This window comes from Salvelinus namaycush, chromosome 30 (assembly GCF_016432855.1).
Source record: "Salvelinus namaycush isolate Seneca chromosome 30, SaNama_1.0, whole genome shotgun sequence".
Lineage (NCBI taxonomy): Eukaryota > Metazoa > Chordata > Actinopteri > Salmoniformes > Salmonidae > Salvelinus > Salvelinus namaycush.
Window position 1 is genome coordinate 5,865,903 of NC_052336.1, and position 22,175 is coordinate 5,888,077.

General features: G+C 50.0%; 1 protein-coding gene across 1 annotated transcript in view; it reads left to right on the forward strand.

The window, feature by feature from the left end:
* The window catches only part of LOC120025379 (nuclear factor of activated T-cells, cytoplasmic 3-like), an 81,591-nt gene that overhangs the window by 34,473 nt on the left and 24,943 nt on the right, over positions 1 to 22,175 (forward strand). The gene's annotated exons all lie outside the window — the stretch shown is intronic.

Here is a 22,175-nt window from a genome sequence, read left to right on the forward strand (position 1 = left end):
ATAACCTAATATCCAACGTTTAATGACGTTGTAATGTCATAATGACAAACACTGCGGCGTGACTAGTTTATATAATGTCAAAGGGCACACACAGGTGTCTGTAATCATGGCCGGGTGTGGCCTGATATCGATGGTTAATTCTCATATATTAAAATAGCGTACAAAAAACATAAATGGATAGCATACGATCAAAGCTACAATTTGGCTACATAAGCCTTCAAACATTTACAATAGCAACATCACAATAATCACAAGAATGGCTTCAGATTAAAGTCTACGTTGAGACCGAAGGGAACAAGGGTCTTTAAATTAAAGATCCAGGCAGTCTCTCGTTTTAACAATAAATTGTCGAGGTCACCCCCTCTCCTAGGGAGGGTGACATGTTCGATGCCAATATAACGTAAGGATGAAATCGAGTGGTTTGCTTCCAAAAAGTGGGCCGCAACTGGGTAAGTCCAGTTTTTACACCAAATGGTGCTATGATGCTCCGAGATTCGTACTTTTAATTTGCGCTTTGTTTTACCCACATAATTTAAAGATAAATAACTGCCTTAGTGGAGCACGTGATAACACCTTTGATTGCATAAGGTAAACCTTTCTGAATCTAACCTATACCACCAGGGAAACTATCACCTTAGTCATGTAACCATGATGTCGGTGTAGCAACCTGGACGCAGGAAGTAGAACTTAAGAAACTCTCTGATGTAAACTACAAGAGGTAGTGCAGCTCAGTTCAGTTCTGGAGGTGACCTGCACCTATACTGACAGTGACAGTCTGGAAAAGGGTTCCCGAGTGGTGCAGCGGTCTAAGACACTGCATCTCAATGCAAGATGCGTCACTGCAGTACCTGGTTCGAATCCAGGCTGCATCACATCAGGCTGTGATTCGGAGTCCCATAGGGCGGTGCACAATTGGCCCAGCGTCGCCCGGGTTTGGCTGGGGTAGGCCGTCATTGTAAATAAGAATTTGTTCTTAACTGACTTGCCTAGTTAAATAAAGGTTACATTTACAATAAAATTTAAAAAATCAGATTGATAGACCGCCCGTGCCTTGTAGAATCAGGACTGGTGCCAAGACTGGGACTGTCACAACATGCAGTTCCTCAACTGTCAATTTATACAGCCGTCTAGGTTACGGCAGCCAATGCTAGTGAATTAAAGTATTATGTGTAAGTATTACCAAACAATAACCGCCCCACCACTCCCTCTGTACAGGTAGAAAGGGTGAGCTGCTGCAGCAGGCACGCCAAGCAGGGCAGGGTACATCATCGCAGTCACCGTACCCGAAGCCCAATTAGTTTGTCTGTCATGTGATACCCCAGAGACTGAGGCAGAGTGGGCCTCAGCCTTACTACTGTACCTGACCTGGGTTCAAATAGTATTTGAAATATTTCTGTTACTTAACTTGTGCTTGATTGAGCTTGACTAGTCCCGTGAATTGAACCCACTACCCTGGCATTACAAGTGCCATGCTCTACCAACTGAGCTACAAAGGACAAGTTCTAAAGGTCCAAACCCTGTCCAACTACAACTCCACTCCAGGCAGGCTCAAGAAAAGGCTCCCAAGTATTTTGAAAGGTTTTGAATAATATTTGATCTGAGGTCTGTTACAGTACCTATGTAGTGCCACATTCCTGACCCAGGGCTCCCGTTCTGTTATCCAGCTGACAAAAAGAGCAGAGCCAGGCAGCGGGTGAATATTTTATGCTCAGGGGACAGGGATCCTTTTTGTGGTGACTGAAGCGGGGCGGACGGCATCACGGGCCATGACCAGTGGTGTGTAACCCAACAATAACCCTGCTTATAAGAGCCAGGAGGTGGCTTGTCATTCCAGTCCACTCCCTCAGGATCATCTTTTAGTTGGGGTTTTAATGGAACTATACACTGGTACCCACAGCAACCCCAATGTAATACTCTTCTAATTGAAGTGACCTTTAAGAATGTGGACCAGAGGAAGACCACAGTTTGGTGTCCAGAACCGCTCATTTCTTTAATTTTTCAGTGGGGTTGTCATCATTGGTTATTTTGATGCAAATGTTGTTGACCATTTATTCCATACAGCATAGTTTCTTAAAAACTATGCCAACTCTCATCTCAGGGCGAGTTATACAGACTGGGTCCTGTTCCTCCATCAGTCAGAGCTAATGCTGAACCATTTCAACTGCAACCTCTCATTCTACCCCACCATGTGTGACGATGCATAATTTAGTTTTCAAAATGTTGAACCCGTACGAGCATTGGCTGTGTTTGCCCTCATTCCCAGTCCAGAAGGGAGCTATTTGGCTATAAGATGATTTAATTCCTTTTTTTTTTTGTAGTGTTGTATCGCGCCTCGCTTTGTGTGTGGTGTGGTGTGGTGTGTGTGTGTGTGTTTGTTATGGGTCACCAGACCAGTGTAACACTAGGAACATGTGATGATGGATGATATCATCTCTGGTCAGGCAGGTCTAGTGGTGTTGTCCTTGTTTACTAAACAGAACTTCCTCATTGTTTCTCTGTTGACGCTCTGTTGCCCCCTTTAACTCTGTGTGACCAAGAGGCTGTCCTGTTATATTGACACTCTGTTTCATGTCCCCTTTAACTCTGTGTGACCAAGAGGCTGTCCTGTTATATTGACACTCTGTTTCATGTCCCCTTTAACTCTGTGTGACCAAGAGGCTGTCCTGTTATATTGACACTCTGTTTCATGTCCCCTTTAACACTGTGTGACCAAGAGGCTGTCCTGTTATATTGACACTCTGTTTCATGCCCCCTTTAACTCTGTGTGACCAAGAGGCTGTCCTGTTATATTGACACTCTGTTTCATGTCCCCTTTAACTCTGTGTGACCAAGAGGCTGTCCTGTTATATTGACACTCTGTTTCATGTCCCCTTTAACTCTGTGTGACCAAGAGGCTGTCCTGTTATATTGACACTCTGTTTCATGTCCCCTTTAACACTGTGTGACCAAGAGGCTGTCCTGTTATATTGACACTCTGTTTCATGTCCCCTTTAACACTGTGTGACCAAGAGGCTGTCCTGTTATATTGACACTCTGTTTCATGCCCCCTTTAACTCTGTGGGACCAAGAGGCTGTCCTGTTATATTGACACTCTGTTTCATGTCCCCTTTAACTCTGTGTGACCAAGAGGCTGTCCTGTTATATTGACACTCTGTTTCATGTCCCCTTTAACTCTGTGTGACCAAGAGGCTGTCCTGTTATATTGACACTCTGTTGCCCCCTTTAACTCTGTGTGACCAAGAGGCTGTCCTGTTATGTTGACACTCTGTTTCATGCCCCCTTTAACTCTGTGTGACCAAGAGGCTGTCCTGTTATATTGACACTCTGTTTCATGTCCCCTTTAACACTGTGGGACCAAGAGGCTGTCCTGTTATGTTGACACTCTGTTTCATGCCCCCTTTAACTCTGTGTGACCAAGAGGCTGTCCTGTTATATTGACACTCTGTTTCATGTCCCCTTTAACACTGTGGGACCAAGAGGCTGTCCTGTTATGTTGACACTCTGTTTCATGCCCCCTTTAACTCTGTGTGACCAAGAGGCTGTCCTGTTATATTGACACTCTGTTTCATGTCCCCTTTAACACTGTGGGACCAAGAGGCTGTCCTGTTATATTGACACTCTGTTTCATGCCCCCTTTAACTCTGTGTGACCAAGAGGCTGTCCTGTTATATTGACACTCTGTTTCATGTCCCCTTTAACACTGTGGGACCAAGAGGCTGTCCTGTTATATTGACACTCTGTTTCATGTCCCCTTTAACACTGTGGGACCAAGAGGCTGTCCTGTTATGTTGACACTCTGTTTCATGCCCCCTTTAACACTGTGGGACCAAGAGGCTGTCCTGTTATATTGACACTCTGTTTCATGTCCCCTTTAACACTGTGGGACCAAGAGGCTGTCCTGTTATGTTGACACTCTGTTTCATGCCCCCTTTAACACTGTGTGACCAAGAGGCTGTCCTGTTATATTGACACTCTGTTTCATGTCCCCTTTAACACTGTGTGACCAAGAGGCTGTCCTGTTATATTGACACTCTGTTTCATGTCCCCTTTAACTCTGTGTGACCAAGAGGCTGTCCTGTTATATTGACACTCTGTTTCATGTCCCCTTTAACACTGTGTGACCAAGAGGCTGTCCTGTTATATTGACACTCTGTTTCATGTCCCCTTTAACACTGTGTGACCAAGAGGCTGTCCTGTTATATTGACACTCTGTTTCATGTCCCCTTTAACTCTGTGTGACCAAGAGGCTGTCCTGTTATATTGACACTCTGTTTCATGTCCCCTTTAACACTGTGTGACCAAGAGGCTGTCCTGTTATATTGACACTCTGTTTCATGCCCCCTTTAACACTGTGTGACCAAGAGGCTGTCCTGTTATATTGACACTCTGTTTCATGTCCCCTTTAACACTGTGTGACCAAGAGGCTGTCCTGTTATATTGACACTCTGTTTCATGCCCCCTTTAACTCTGTGGGACCAAGAGGCTGTCCTGTTATATTGACACTCTGTTTCATGTCCCCTTTAACACTGTGTGACCAAGAGGCTGTCCTGTTATATTGACACTGTTTCATGCCCCCTTTAACACTGTGTGACCAAGAGGCTGTCCTGTTATATTGACACTCTGTTTCATGCCCCCTTTAACTCTGTGGGACCAAGAGGCTGTCCTGTTATATTGACACTCTGTTTCATGCCCCCTTTAACTCTGTGGGACCAAGAGGCTGTCCTGTTATATTGACACTCTGTTTCATGTCCCCTTTAACTCTGTGGGACCAAGAGGCTGTCCTGTTATATTTGTTTTCACAGAAACACTGTTGTTTTGGTTACAACCTAAACACCTGCCTTGCTGATACAGGCCCAAGACACAATGTGCTGCTAGAGTATTTACAGAAAGTCTCAGGTAAGAGGTGCTGATCTTGGACCAGGTCCCCACCGGTCGAGAAAATCATATTCATTATGAATTCTTTATGTAAAAGACAAAACTGATCCTATATCAGCAGTCGTACTCTGAGTGAATATGCAGTAGGCCCTGGTGAATAAGGGTCAGTCACTAGGCTAACAACAGACTGACTAACAACCTTTTCCCTCCAGGTGTTGGTCTGTAACTAAGCCTATAGTCCCTAGCCGTAGGAGGACATTGGTCCCTCAGTGTCTCCAGTGTGTCACTGCATCCTTCTGCTCTGATGGCGCCAGTCTTCCTGTGGGGTCCACTGACTCAGGTGTTGGGACTCGTGATGTCAACAACTGACGCCATGACTGCCATCTGGCCGTGGTGTGGGCAGCCTCCTTTTGTGACTGTTGTGTTTGTCTATATCAAGACACACGTACACACACTTACACCCCCCCTCCCCCAGATCAAGGAGCTGCTATGTCAACAGAAAAACAAGAGCATGTCACTGGGAAGGGGTCCATGGTAGAGCCCTGCACAGGCAGGAAAATGAAGCCCGAGTCCTACCCATGCCCACGACATTCAGGCTCTACCCTACCCATGCCCACGACATTCAGGCTCTACCCTACCCATGCCCACGACGTTCAGGCTCTACCCTACCCATGCCCACGACGTTCAGGCTCTACCCTACCCATGCCCACGACATTCAGGCTCTACCCATGCCCACGACGTTCAGGCTCTACCCTACCCATGTCCACGACGTGCAGGCTCTACCCTACCCATGTCCACGACGTGCAGGCTCTACTCTACCCATGCCCACGACGTTCAGGCTCTACCCTACCCATGCCCACAACGTTCAGGCTCTACCCTACCCATGCCCACGACATTCAGGCTCTACCCATGCCCACGACATTCAGGCTCTACCCTACCCATGTCCACGACATTCAGGCTCTACCCATGCCCACGACATTCAGGCTCTACCCTACCCATGTCCACGACGTGCAGGCTCTACCCTAACCATGCCCACGACGTGCAGGCTCTACCCTACCCATGCCCACAACGTTCAGGCCCTACCCATGCCTACGAGGTTCAGGCCCTACCCTACCCATGCCCACAACGTTCAGGCCCTACTCATGCCCACGACGTGCAGGCTCTACCCTACCCATGCCCACGACATTCAGGCTCTACTCTACCCATGCCCACGACGTGCAGGCTCTACCCTACCCATGTCCATGACGTTCAGGCTCTACCCTACCCATGCCCACGACGTGCAGGCTCTACCCTACCCATGTCCACGACGTGCAGGCTCTACCCTACCCATGCCCACGGCGTGCAGGCTCTACCCTACCCATGCCCATGACATTCAGGCTCTACCCTACCCATGCCCACGACATTCAGGCACTACCCTACCCATGCCCACGACATTCAGGCTCTACCCTACCCATGCCCACGACGTGCAGGCTCTACCCTACCCATGCCCACAACGTTCAGGCCCTACCCATGCCCACGACGTGCAAGCTCTACCCTACCCATGCCCACAACGTTCAGGCCCTACCCATGCCCACGACGTTCAAGCTCTACCCTACCCATGCCTACAACGTTCAGGCTCTACCCTACCCTTGCTCACGACGTTCAGGCTTTACCCTACCCATGCCCACGACGTTCAGGCTCTACCCTACCCATGCCCACGACGTTCAGGCTCTACCCTACCCATGCCCACGACGTTCAGGCTCTACCCTACCCATGCTCACGACGTTCAGGCTTTACCCTACCCATGTCCACGACGTTCAGGCTTTACCCTACCCATGCCCATGACGTTCAGGCCCTACCCATGTGCCCACGACGTTCAGGCCCTACCCTACCCATGCCCACAACGTTCAGGCCCTACCCATGCCCACGACGTTCAGGCCCTACCCTACCCATGCCCACGATGTTCAGGCTCTAACCCTACCCATGCCCACGACGTTCAGGCCCTACTCTACCCATGTCCATGACGTTCAGGCCCTACCATGCCCACGACGTTCAGGCACTACCCTACCCATGCCCACGACGTTCAGGCCCTACCCTATCCATGTCCACGACGTTCAGGCCCTACCCATGCCCACGACGTTCAGGCCCTACCCTACCCATGTCCACGACGTTCAGGCCCTACTCATGCCCACGACGTTCAGGCCCTACCCTACCCATGCCCACGACGTTCAGGCTCTACCCTACCCATGCTCACGACGTTCAGGCTTTACCCTACCCATGTCCACGACGTTCAGGCTTTACCCTACCCATGCCCATGACGTTCAGGCCCTACCCATGTGCCCACGACGTTCAGGCCCTACCCTACCCATGCCCACAACGTTCAGGCCCTACCCATGCCCACGACGTTCAGGCCCTACCCTACCCATGCCCACGATGTTCAGGCTCTAACCCTACCCATGCCCACGACGTTCAGGCCCTACTCTACCCATGTCCATGACGTTCAGGCCCTACCATGCCCACGACGTTCAGGCACTACCCTACCCATGCCCACGACGTTCAGGCCCTACCCTATCCATGTCCACGACGTTCAGGCCCTACCCATGCCCACGACGTTCAGGCCCTACCCTACCCATGTCCACGACGTTCAGGCCCTACTCATGCCCACGACGTTCAGGCCCTACCCTACCCATGCCCACGACGTTCAGGCCCTACCCTACCCATGTCCACGACGTTCAGGCCCTACCCTACCCATGTCCATGACGTTCAGGCCCTACCATGCCCACGACGTTCAGGCCCTACCCTACCCACGTCCACGACGTTCAGGCCCTACCATACCCATGTCCACGACGTTCAGGCCCTACCCTACCCATGTCCATGACGTTCAGGCCCTACCATGCCCACGACGTTCAGGCCCTACCCTACCCATGTCCACGACGTTCAGGCCCTACCTTACCCATGCCCACGACGTTCAGGCCCTACCCTACCCATGCCCACGACGTTCAGGCCCTACCCTACCCATGTCCACGACGTTCAGGCCCTACCCTACCCACGTCCATGACGTTCAGGCCCTACCATGCCCACGACGTTCAGGCCCTACCCTACCCATGTCCACGACGTTCAGGCCCTACCATACCCATGTCCACGACGTTCAGGCCCTACTCTACCCATGCCCTGAAAGTTCAGGCCCTACCCCACCCATGTCTTGGACGTTCAGGCCCTACCCATGCCCTCGACGTTCAGGCCCTACCCTACCCATGTCCACGACGTTCAGGCCCTACTCATGCCCACGACGTTCAGGCCCTACCCTACCCATGCCCACGACGTTCAGGCCCTACCCTACCCATGTCCACGACGTTCAGGCCCTACCCTACCCATGTCCATGACGTTCAGGCCCTACCATGCCCACGACGTTCAGGCCCTACCCTACCCATGTCCACGACGTTCAGGCCCTACCATACCCATGTCCACGACGTTCAGGCCCTACCATGCCCACGACGTTCAGGCCCTACCCTACCCATGTCCACGACGTTCAGGCCCTACCCTACCCATGTCCACGACGTTCAGGCCCTACCCTACCCATGTCCATGACGTTCAGGCCCTACCATGCCCACGACGTTCAGGCCCTACCCTACCCACGTCCACGACGTTCAGGCCCTACCATGCCCACGACGTTCAGGCCCTACCCTACCCACGTCCACGACGTTCAGGCCCTACCATACCCATGCCCACGACGTTCAGGCCCTACCATACCCATGTCCACGACGTTCAGGCCCTACCCTACCCACGTCCACGACGTTCAGGCCCTACCCTACCCATGTCCACGACGTTCAGGCCCTACCCTACCCATGTCCATGACGTTCAGGCCCTACCATGTCCACGACGTTCAGGCCCTACCCTACCCATGTCCACGACGTTCAGGCCCTACCCTACCCATGTCCATGACGTTCAGGCCCTACCATGTCCATGACGTTCAGGCCCTACCATGCCCACGACGTTCAGGCCCTACCCTACCCACGTCCACGACGTTCAGGCCCTACCATGCCCACGACGTTCAGGCCCTACCCTACCCACGTCCACGACGTTCAGGCGTTCACATTCACAACGTTCACGTTCAGCTGCTCATCTCTGTCTGTTCCCCTGCTCCATCCCTGCGCTGCGCTGCATCCGCTCTCTGCAACGGCCCAGCTTGGGCTGCTCATGAGACGTGGTAGAGCTGTTAGCTAGCAACTTTTCGTCACTCTAAACTCCTACCAAAACTTACGGAATATTATTATTTTCAGTGAAATAATCTATCCTGTTGACTTGGACAATATTCTGGTTTTATATTTTATAAGAAGTTCTGACACCATGTTATGATGGTAAGATATGACTGTACAGAGACACTGCACAGCAGAGCAGGAGGGAGCCCGGCCCGTACCCTGGTTGATGAAAAAATAGGCCTTAACCTGAAGTATAATGTTGGGGCCCGTCAGACTCAGGTCGGGTATCAGAGCTACTGTAGGTAGCTGTAGCGCAGGGGAGGGGCAGTGGTGTAGTGGATGGTAAAAACAGTTTACTCACCTTTTGCGGAAAAATGCATTGAAAGTACAGGAAGCGTGACTTTTTTCACTGCGACCGTTGATCAGATTTAACCCAACCTATTTTTTTTACTACTACATCCCTGGGCAGAAGGAGCAGGACAGACGGCGGGCGTGCGGACATGGGCATGTAGGTGTGTGCATACGTGTCTCCCCCTCAGACAATCAGCCTACATTATTCATGCTACAGTATCTGCTTTATGCTAATTTTACCAGTCCTGTTCCTGAAGCACTTCCTGGCTTGTCTCCCTATCATCTCTCTATTTGTCTAGACTCTCTGTGACCGAGCCCTGTTTATATGGCAGAAGTCAGCCAGGCTTTGTCTGTTGTTTTCTCTTATCACAGTGGGCCACAGATGCAGTTATAATGGTCGAGGTTGTGTACCTGAGGCGGGAAGCTGTTAAAATATCCTGGTCCTCCCACCACCTGAAAGGGAAGGATGGACTTGTCTCTGTTTTCTGTTACTGTTATGATTCATGCTTTTACTGCCGTATGTTGACTTGTTGCAAACCAAAGTAGAAGAAAGGCAGCTTTAAAGCATGCCTCTATATAGGACGTGTACTTCACTGATAATGCTGCTCACCTAGTTTGAGCAACAGGCATTTGTTTGCTTGGGGGGCCTCATCTTAAATTAGTGGTTTTTATTTCATCCCCGTATTATTTAGTAGATTTGAAAGGTCGCTAGCTACAGGGTCTCCTTCCCATAACCCCAAGGGTCACCAGGTTATCAGGCAGGGCAGCGTCATTTACATGAGAGGAACATGCAAGACTAACTGATCTTATCCACACTGTGATCAAACGGCCACCGAACTGTTCCCTTGGGCTTACATGCACATACATATCCTACAATAGGTTAATGAGTAGTATAAGGGAAAGTCAAAAATGTAGTCTCCTCAGTCCGTGTCTCCCCCCCCAAAATAAACCATAGAGTGCAACAGAAAGAAAGCCACGGGTCTGCATGTCATAACAGTCATCTTCTAACTAAATCCTACAGTAGCCAGACAAACAAAAGCAAAACAATGTGACACTGTTTACATGGCACTGTTTGGACAGAGGTGATTCATACCACTGTGTTCTGTGTGGAATGCTGCTTATTCCAGTGGATACCACGCTAGGCTATGCTACGCTAAGCTGTTCTAATGTAAACATAGCCTGGGTTACGCTAGGCTAAGCTAGGGCTTCTCCTCCGAGGCTAGCCAAACTGCTGGGCAGGCAGACCATAATTGTCAGGCACACCTGTTGCTAGGAGATAGGTAAATCCAAAGCCTCTGGCTTAGCAATCCATGTGCGTATTTAACCAGCCTAATTGTGCGCTTGCTGCTTCGACACAAAGAAAAGGAGATCCACAGTGTTACACAGTTGGGCCATGGACACACACACACACACACACACACACACACACACACACACACACACACACACACACACACACACACACACACACACACACACACACACACACACACACAGGTGTAGAACTTAGCGTGAAATGCTTAGTTACAAGCCATTAAGCCCTTAACTAACAATGCAGTTAATATATTTACCAAAATAAACTAAAGTAAAAAATTATTAAAAGTAACTAAAATAACAATAACGACGCTATATACAGGGGGTACTGGTACCGAGTCAGTGTGCGGAGGTACAGGTTAGAGGTAACTTGTACATGTAGGTAGGGGTAAAGTGACTATGCATAGATAATAAATAGCAAGTAGCAGCAGTGTAAAAACAATGGGGGGGTGTCAATGCAAATATTTCAGGTGGTTATTTGATTAATTGTTCAGCAGTCTTGTGGCTTGGGGGTAGAAGCTGTTAAGGAGCCTTTTGGTCCTAGACTTTGGTGCTCCGGTACCGCTTGCCGTGCGGTAGCAGAGAGCACAGTCTATAACTTGGGTGACTGGGGTCTTTGAATTTTTTTTGGGTCTTCCTCTGACACGCCTAGTATATAGGTCCTGAATGGCAGGAAGCTTGGCCCCAGTGATGTACTGGGCCGTACACACTACCCTCTGTAACGCCTTACGGTCGGATGCCGAGCAGTTGCCATGCCAAGCGGTGATGCAACCAGTCAGGATGCTCTCGATGGTGCAGCTGTAGAACTTTTTGAGGATCTGGGGACCCATGCCAAATTTTTTCAGTTTCCTGAGGTGCAAAAAGTGTTGTTGTGCCCTCTTCGCGACTATCTTGGTCACCAAGGAACTTGAAACTCTCGATCCGCTCCACTACAGTTTACACTTACAGTATTGTGTATTAGGTAAAAGGCTTCTGTAAACAAAAACACTAAATATAAAATGTTTTATATTGCAGCCCTTGCATTTAGTCTTTAACGTTCAGTCTTTTTAATAACTCTAAATGAGTCCATGGTGTCTGAAAATGGGATTTGAAAGACAAGATGGGCTGAGGCTGTCCAAGAGCGCATTACGTTTCCCTCTCTGGCCACACAGAATGATTTTGATATATCAACAACCCCCTCTCTGACTACCGGTGACTGTGGTTCTATTTCTATAAAGCATAACCAGCAGCTTTTGTCACATATAAAGCATGTGGCTTGTTGTGTTGTCACGTTTCTACACCAGTCCCCCTCTGCTCCGCTGTTTGTAGTCTTTATTCCTCTGTGTTGTCACGTTTCAACACCAGTCCCCCTCTGCTCCACTGTGTGTAGTCTTTATTCCTCTGTGTTGTCACTTTTCTACACCAGTCCCCCTCTGCTCCACTGTGTGTAGTCTTTATTCCTCTGTGTTGTCACGTTTCTACACCAGTCCCCCTCTGCTCCGCTGTGTGTAGTCTTTATTCCTCTGTGTTGTCACTTTTCTACACCAGTCCCCCTCTGCTCCACTGTGTGTAGTCTTTATTCCTCTGTGTTGTCACTTTTCTACACCAGTCCCCCTCTGCTCCGCTGTGTGTAGTCTTTATTCCTCTGTGTTGTCACTTTTCTACACCAGTCCCCCTCTGCTCTGCTGTGTGTAGTCTTTATTCCTCTGTGTTGTCACTTTTCTACACCAGTCCCCCTCTGCTCCGCTGTGTGTAGTCTTTATTCCTCTGTGTTGTCACTTTTCTACACCAGTCCCCCTCTGCTCCGCTGTGTGTAGTCTTTATTCCTCTGTGTTGTCACGTTTCTACACCAGTCCCCCTCTGCTCCGCTGTGTGTAGTCTTTATTCCTCTGTGTTGTCACTTTTCTACACCAGTCCCCCTCTGCTCCACTGTGTGTAGTCTTTATTCCTCTGTGTTGTCACTTTTCTACACCAGTCCCCCTCTGCTCCGCTGTGTGTAGTCTTTATTCCTCTGTGTTGTCACTTTTCTACACCAGTCCCCCTCTGCTCCACTGTGTGCAGTCTTTGTTCCTCTGTGTTGTCACTTTTCTACACCAGTCCCCCTCTGCTCCGCCGTGTGTAGTCTTTATTCCTCTGTGTTGTCACTTTTCTACACCAGTCCCCCTCTGCTCCGCTGTGTGTAGTCTTTATTCCTCTGTGTTGTCACTTTTCTACACCAGTCCCCCTCTGCTCCGCTGTGTGTGGTCTTTATTCCTCTGTGTTGTCACGTTTCTACACCAGTCCCCCTCTGCTCCGCTGTGTGTAGTCTTTATTCCTCTGTGTTGTCACTTTTCTACACCAGTCCCCCTCTGCTCCGCTGTGTGTAGTCTTTATTCCTCTGTGTTGTCACTTTTCTACACCAGTCCCCCTCTGCTCCGCTGTGTGTAGTCTTTATTCCTCTGTGTTGTCACTTTTCTACACCAGTCCCCCTCTGCTCCGCTGTGTGTAGTCTTTATTCCTCTGTGTTGTCACTTTTCTACACCAGTCCCCCTCTGCTCCGCTGTGTGTAGTCTTTATTCCTCTGTGTTGTCACTTTTCTACACCAGTCCCCCTCTGCTCCACTGTGTGTAGTCTTTATTCCTCTGTGTTGTCACTTTTCTACACCAGTTCCCCTCTGCTCCGCTGTGTGTAGTCTTTATTCCTCTGTGTTGTCACTTTTCTACACCAGTCCCCATCTGCTCCACTGTGTGTAGTCTTTATTCCTCTGTGTCGTCACTTTTCTACACCAGTCCCCCTCTGCTCCACTGTGTGTAGTCTTTATTCCTCTGTGTTGTCACTTTTCTACACCAGTCCCCCTCTGCTCCACTGTGTGTAGTCTTTATTCCTCTGTGTTGTCACTTTTCTACACCAGTCCCCCTCTGCTCCACTGTGTGTTGTCTTTATTCCTCTGTGTTGTTGTGGCATGGCTTGTTGACTCTTTCAATAGGCGTGGATGGGTAATAAAGAGGGAGACATGCAACGCTCTGCTCTGCAGTTTGCACTGTGTGAACCGACCGGAGCTGTTGTCCTGCCCCAGGCTCTATTTGATGTAACATGATGTAGTCTGTGAGGCTCCACTCTCATTTGATGTAATCAGGGTTAGTGTGCAGTGAGACGGCAGGGAGAGGGAACTTGGTGGTGGGAGAGAGAGGGGGAGATGTTTATTGTTCATTTTATATTGTTTATTTCACCTTTATTTATTATCTATTTCACTTGCTTTGGCAATGTAACATATGTTTCCCATATAAACTTATGTTTGCCAATAAAGCACTTTGAATTGAATTGAGAGAGAGGTGGAGAGAGAGAGAGAGGAAGGAAGGAAGGAGAAAAAGGGAGAGAGAGGGGGTGGTAAAGAGAAGGGGGAAATAGCCTTCAGCTTCAAGCAGAGGGAAGGGGAGAGACATGGGGGGAGGAAGAGAGGGATAGAAAAGGGGAAAGAGTCACCGAGCTTTGAGCAGACCTGCAGAACCATATACTGGCTGAGCATACAGTAGACGTTGCTCTGCTCTGCTCTGTGTGTGTGTGTGTGTGTGTGTGTGTGTGTGTGTGTGTGTGTGTGTGTGTGTGTGTGTGTGTGTGTGTGTGTGTGTGTGTGTGTGTGTGTGTGTGTGTGTGTGTGTGTGTGTGTGTGTGTGTGTGTGTGTATTGACTTTGTTTAAACAAGCGGCCCCCTGGCTCTCTGGGCCCTGGTGTGCTGGGTACACAGCAGGCCTGTATGTGAACAGGGCTGTGTGTGCGTGGGTGGGTGGGCCCTAAGCCGTGTCAGAGCAGAGACACCACTGAACGTCATGGGCCAGAAGCCGCCCATGACCTTGACCACCGCTGTTCCCGCTCCAACATCTCTCTCTCTCTCTCTCTCTCACTCACTCACTCACTCACTCACTCACTCACTCACTCACTCACTCACTCACTCACTCACTCACTCACTCACTCACTCACTCACTCACTCACTCACTCACTCACTCACTCACTCACTCACTCACTCACTCACTCACTCACTCACTCACTCACTCACTCACGCACGCACGCACGCACGCACGCACGCACACACACACACACACACACACACACACACTAAGAGCTGTAGTTTACACCAGTGTGAGAATGCACTCATATATACACATGCACAGAGTCTTGCCATGGCAACACCAGAGAAACACAGGGAAACAACTTGGCAGAGGCATGCGCCTAAAGAACGTGGTGTGTTACAGTAGAGAGGGAGGGAGAGGGTCAGAGCTGAAGGGGGTGTGGAGCGAGGGGAAAGGGGAGGGAGGGAGGGAGGGTCGGAGCTGAAGGGGGTGAGGAGCGAGGGGAAAGGGGAGGGAGGGAGGGAGAGGGTCGGAGCTGAAGGGGGTGAGGAGCGAGGGGAAAGGGGAGGGAGGGAGGGAGAGGGTCGGAGCTGAAGGGGGTGAGGAGCGAGGGGAAAGGGGAGGGAGGGAGGGAGAGGGTCGGAGCTGAAGGGGGTGAGGAGCGAGGGGACAGGGGAGGGTGGGAGGGAGAGGGTCGGAGCTGAAGGGGGTGAGGAGCGAGGGGAAAGGGGAGGGAGGGAGGGAGGGAGGGAGGGAGAGGGTCGGAGCTGAAGGGGGTGAGGAGCGAGGGGAAAGGGGAGGGAGGGAGGGAGAGGGTCGGAGCTGAAGGGGGTGAGGAGCGAGGGGAAAGGGGAGGGAGGGAGGGAGAGGGTCGGAGCTGAAGGGGGTGTGGAGCGAGGGGAAAGGGGAGGGAGGGAGGGAGAGGGTCGGAGCTGAAGGGGGTGAGGAGCGAGGGGACAGGGGAGGGTGGGAGGGAGAGGGTCGGAGCTGAAGGGGGTGAGGAGCGAGGGAAAGGGGAGGGAGGGAGGGTGGGAGAGGGTCGGAGCTGAAGGGGGTGAGGAGCGAGGGGAAAGGGGAGGGAGGGAGGGAGGGAGGGAGAGGGTCGGAGCTGAAGGGGGTGAGGAGCGAGGGGACAGGGGAGGGTGGGAGAGGGTCGGAGCTGAAGGGGGTGTGAAGCGAGGGAAAGGGGAGGGAGGGAGGGAGGGAGAGGGTCGGAGCTGAAGGGGGTGAGGAGCGAGGGGAAAGGGGAGGGAGGGAGGGAGAGGGTCGGAGCTGAAGGGGGTGAGGAGCGAGGGGACAGGGGAGGGTGGGAGGGAGAGGGTCGGAGCTGAAGGGGGTGAGGAGCGAGGGAAAGGGGAGGGAGGGAGGGAGAGGGTCGGAGCTGAAGGGGTTGAGGAGCGAGGGAAAGGGGAGGGAGGGTGGATTTAGGCATGGTGAAACATGCCGCTCTCACTGTGAAGTTTGGCGGGCTACGCTTCTGTTGGTGATACGGCGCCTAGCCCAGCCCTAGCCCCAGCCCAACCCAACCCATCCCTCAACACTTGTGTTTTGCCTTTTCAAAGGCTGTTTTAAATTTCTCCTTGTTGCATGTCACCTTCCTCTCTCTGGGCCCTGCCGGCCAGGCTGTTTTCTCTTCTAATACTGGATCAGTGGAACAGATGCCACTGAGAACCAAAATAAGCCTCTCTTTATTTAGACCTGAATCTGTATTGGTATCCAGCAGTTTTATATTTAGGTAACCCAGCAGGCAGCCTATGGTTGTGTTCCAAATGGCATTCTAGTCCCTACACAGCTACCTGCTTTCAACCAGAGCCCTGGTTGAAAGTAGTGCACTTACTGCACTATGTAGGGAATAGGGTGGCTTTTGGGACGCAGACCTATATCCAGCAGCAGCAGTGCAGTGTGTGTCAGACATGTGACTGGTATTAATGTCAGCAGGTTTAATATGACTACTGACTGACGTGATCCATCGGATCTTATTGACCAGCTGGTCCCAGAGGATTTGAGGAGGTTAAGAAAGTGCAGAGACCACCCTCCCGTGGTATTTCACACCAACCATGGATTTGGTGGGGGATGTGAGGCGAGGAATGTGAAACAAGCAGGCAGAGGGTGCATGTTTGTGTCTCTGTGTGTGTCTGCGTGTGTCTACTCTGCCTGTGTCTACATGTGTGTGTGTCTGCATGTGTCTAGTCTGCCTGTGTCTACATGTGTGTGTGTCTGCGTGTGTCTACTCTGCCTGTGTCTACATGTGTGTGTGTCTGCGTGTGTCTACTCTGCCTGTGTCTACATGTGTGTGTGTCTGCATGTGTCTAGTCTGCCTGTGTCTACATGTGTGTGTGTCTGCGTGTGTCTACTCTGCCTGTGTCTACATGTGTGTGTGTCTGCGTGTGTCTACTCTGCCTGTGTCTACATGTGTGTGTGTCTGCGTGTGTCTACTCTGCCTGTGTCTACATGTGTGTGTGTCTGCATGTGTCTACTCTGCCTGTGTCTACATGTGTGTGTCTGCATGTGTCTACTCTGCCTGTGTCTCTGTGTGTGTCTACTCTGCCTGTGTCTCTGTGTGTGTGTCTGCATGTGTCTACGTGTGTGTGTGTGTGTGTGTGTGTGTCTGCATGTGTCTACTCTGCCTGTGTATACGTGTGTGTGTGTGTCTGCATGTGTCTACTCTGCCCGTGTCTACGTGTGTGTGTGTGTGTGTCTGCGTGTGTCTACTCTGCCTGTGTCTACGTGTGTGTGTGTCTGTGTGTGTCTACTCTGCCTGTGTCTACGTGTGTGTGTGTGTCTGCGTGTGTCTACTCTGCCTGTGTCTATGTGTGTGTGTGTGTGTGTCTGTGTGTGTCTACTCTGCCTGTGTCTACGTGTGTGTGTCTGTATTTTTTGCTTATTTGCCCTCGCATGTGTTATGTTTACATAACACTTTACGCATTACAGTATTTGAAAAGGTGTGGCCTAGCCTTGCTATGATGTTGGGACTGAAAAACGGAAATTGCAAAGAAAATAGTTATTTTGGAAGTAGTTTTAAATGTCAGAGGTTGCTAAATTAGCCAGCTCTGTCTTCTGTTTCTGTTCTGTTTAACCGTGTGGTGTTGACTCACTGGGAGTGCTGATGCAGGTCTTTTTCTACTCTACAGTCAGTTTTACCTGGTGTATTATTTCATTTGGAGCAGCCCACATCTGCTGAGTGTGTTTGATAACATGATGGCTTGCTACCAGACCTGGGCCTTGTGTTATAGACTAGAGACTGAGAGAAGCCTTGGTGTAGTAGGCCTTTACAGAAACTTCTACTCCAGACCTGGGCCTCGTGTTATAGACTCTATAGACTGAGAGAGGCCTTGGTGTAATAGGTCTTTACAGAAACTTCTACTCCAGACCTGGGCCTCGTGTTATAGACTCTATAGACTGAGAGAGGCCTTGGTGTAATAGGTCTTTACAGAAACTTCTACTCCAGACCTGGGCCTCGTGTTATAGACTAGAGACTGAGAGAGGCCTTGGTGTAGTAGGTCTTTACAGAAACTTCTACTCCAGACCTGGGCCTCGTGTTATAGACTAGAGACTGAGAGAGGCCTTGGTGTAGTAGGTCTTTACAGAAACTTCTACTCCAGACCTGGGCCTCGTGTTATAGACTAGAGACTGAGAGAGGCCTTGGTGTAGTAGGTCTTTACAGAAACTTCTACTCCAGACCTGGGCCTCGTGTTATAGACTAGAGACTGAGAGAGGCCTTGGTGTAGTAGGTCTTTACAGAAACTTCTACTCCAGAACTGGGCCTCATGTTATAGACTAGAGACTGAGAGAGGCCTTGGTGTAGTAGGTCTTTACAGAAACTTCTACTCCAGGATGAACTGCAGGTGTTCAAAGTATTTAATGTGATCAGAGTATTTTGTTTAGAGACACGATAAGCACCTCAGCACGAAACATGGTTTCACAAAACAATAACAATACTTGATTTCTGACCACGTTTTGTGCTGTAGTGCTCTTCACGTCCCTTCCTCTCTCTCTCTCTCTTTCTCTCCCCCGCGCTCTCACAGTTTCACACCCACACAGAAACATAAAGTCGCTAAATGCTGTCTGGAACACACATGGTGTGCTGTGAATAAACATTACAACGCCACACACACACACACACACACACACACACACACACACACACACACACACACACACACACACACACACACACACACACACACACACACACACACACACACACACACACACACACACACACACACACACACACACACACACACACACACACACACACACACACACACACACACACACACACACACACACACACACACACACACACACACACACACACACACACACACACACACACACACACACACACACACACACACACACACACACACACACACACACACACACACACACACACACACACACACACACACACACACACACACACACACACACACACACACACACACACACACACACACACACACACACACACACACACACACACACACACACACACACACACACACACACACACACACACACACACACACAGAGTCAGTCAGTCAGTCAGTCAGTCAGTCAGTCAGTCAGTCAGTCAGTCCGCTTGCCATAGTCCGCTTGCCATAGTCCGCTTGCCATAGTCCGCTTGCCATATCTATACTAGTAATAATGACCCCATAATAGGGGGATATTATACAGGAAGTAATGTTGATCTTATAAACAACTTTCAGCACATCTAAATATATTCAATTGCCAAAATGAAGAGAAGCTTTTTTGACATTTGGAGTTGCAGTCAGAGTCTGCACATCCATTGTCTCAGAGAGTCGTTGCACTCTATTTCTTATGAGACTTTACCTTTCTGCTAGACTCACCTGGTTCCCTACAAAGACTAAACCTGTAGGGACAACATTAATACCACTATAAAGAGTAGTCCTGTAGGGACAACATCAATACCACTATAACAGCTGTGTTTCTGTATTCAGGTAGGGTTAAATCAATGCTACTTCTCCTATTTGCAGATCTAAGAGACCATTATAGTGCACCTCTCTAATCCATTACTAGGCTGGACTGTTCACCAACCCTGTCCGCTCAGCTGGGTGCCAATGTGTTGTGGATGCCACAGGCCCTATCCCTGACTCTGGCCTTGTTTCGACGGGCAAAATGGCACCGCCTCTAAGGCTGATCGCCCGAAGTGTGTGCGTGTGTGTGTGTGCGTGTGTGTGTGTGTGTGTGTGTGTGTGTGTCACAGCGTGAGACAAGGATGTGACCTCGCACGCTTCGCCCCGGCCGTCCAAAACCTTCTTAGCGTAGTCAGTGCAGGGTCAGGGAGGAGTCAGATTGTCTCCTAGGTATCAGCCTGTAGCCCATAGGTCCAACAGGAGCAGGCTTAGAGGGCACACACACTTCCAAGACATCCAGCTAGGAATGATTTTAGAGGGCTTTCCCTGTCCCTTTAAGTTCTATCCTAAGCCTGTGTGTGCCCCTCTGCCAGGTGCTCTTGACTTAACCACCATGTACCATTGTTCTAATGCATACAATATCAAAATGCTTTGTTTTTTGTTCATTAAAGCAGTGGCTGCATTTGATTAGTAAGCACCCAGTACTTCAGCATGAACAATGCATTGCGGAACTGGAAATTCTAACTGAGACAAATTGTCCAGTACCACATCAACCTGAATTGGAAGTAGGCCTACTGCTCAGCTGTAATGTGTCTGCCGTGTGTTGAAAGGTTAAGAATCAAGAATCAAGTCCAAATGGAACAGAACAGGTCTAATCACCCATACTTTAAAGGTCTCCATGTGTTGCTGGTGCTTTCCTAGATGTGCCTGCCTGTATAAATAGGTGGAGCTGCAAAGCAGAGAGGAAAGTGACCTAACCTGGTTGAGTTGAGCCTGGCAGGGCTGCAGTGGCCAGCTGCTGGGCCTGCTTTTACATTTTTTTGCCAACTACCCTGAAGATGAATTAACCAGCCGGGCCTTGTAACCTGTAACTAGGCCTATGAGGAGCCAGGTCATCATAAACCCTGCCCCCTTTCTCTCTCTCACACACACACACACAAACACACCAACACACAGAGGTTAGAGGTCAGGGAGAGGGGGTGGGTTCGGGTTCACTGCGTAAACAAAGCCCCTGACCACCGACTGTGTGTCCCGGGTACCTCACCTTCCTACCCCTATTCAGAACACTGAGGCTTTATGCTGATTAGAACCCTGCTCCTGTCTTCAGTGTTATAGTAGTAGAGGTCTTTACCACCCTGTATGATACCCAGGGGACTCGTCTTCTCTCAAAGACCACTAAACATAACACATCATTTCCACTGACTCTGTCTGACCCCAACAGGCCCCCATACCTCTATGACCCCGCTGGGTCCCAGCTATGTGTTTTAGTCAGAGAGAAAATAGTCTGAAAATTCAATAAAAACCAATGGAGTGGCTGATAGGATCTCTCCCCCCTAAGTGAGCACACACCACCACAGTCAAGCTTTCAGTTGGAGCTGGAAAGGAAAAGGATGTCCAATAATTGGTTTCAGAGAAAGTAAATATTTTGAAACCTAGCGGCATGTGATTTTTGGTGTTTGGTGTTTTTCTCAGGTACACTTGTTTCCATCCAGACCATAAGTTCACTGTTTTGGCTGCTGTTGGTCTGTTGGTCATAATGACAACTCCCACCCTCAAACCCCCCTCCTTTCTTTTCTCTTTTTTTCTCCTTCCACACCTAACCTTTTTCTCTCTTTCCCCAAACGGTAACGCCGGTGTGTGACGCAGGGTGGGGAGCAGGGGTAACCCTCCAGCTGCAGTGGAGCCAGGGGTTGGATGTGGCTTGGCTGGGTCGGGGAGGTGGGTACAGGGGAGGTGGTGGGTGGAAGTGGTGGTGGAGGGGGTGCCATATTTCCGTCACGGTCCCTGCCAAGCACAACATTCCTAACAGTAGTGGGATTGTGTTGTCTGTGTTTTCTCTGTCCCTCTGAGGAGAGAATGGAGGGGAGGGCCTCTCACCTGCATGGCAGGCTGGTGGCCATTTTGGCTCCTGAAAGAGCCAAGAAGGAGAGAGCAGCTGCACAGGCTGCCCAGGGCTCAGGCCAAGCTGGCACTGGCACCACAGCTGGATCAGGGTCATAGGCGTTGGTTGGAAATTTCACTGACAGGTTTAGTCTAGAACCCAAAACCGCAGCTTCACCAATAAAAGGTTCTTTAAAAGGTGCACGATAGACCACACAGAATGAGTTGAAGATCATATCCGTGGTGACTTGTTTTTCCAAGTTTGCACTCCATTCAGTAAAGTTGTAGCCATTTTGTTTCCGGTACTGTGGTGCACCAAAGAATGTCTTTCAAGATAGATTTTTTTTCACTCCATTTTCATGTTCTTTCTCCTTTCTCTCTCGTGTTTTGAAAACGTGTCTCCTCGTTTTTTGCTTGGTCTTTTTGGGTAGCTTCGACCTGTTGGGGGTTTGTCTCGGAAAATACTGGGCTATGGTGGTGGTTCCTCTGCAGAAGGGATTTTGGAGGTAATTATGCACATGCGGGTTGGGATCCCTGTTAAAACAGAGAGTAGACAAAGGGGGAAATGATGAGGGTCTTTAGTTAGAGGAGGAGAACGTGTTTGCGCGTGTGTGTGCCTGTGTGTGTGTGTGCGTGTGCCTGTGTGTGTGTGTGTGTGTTGACCTGGT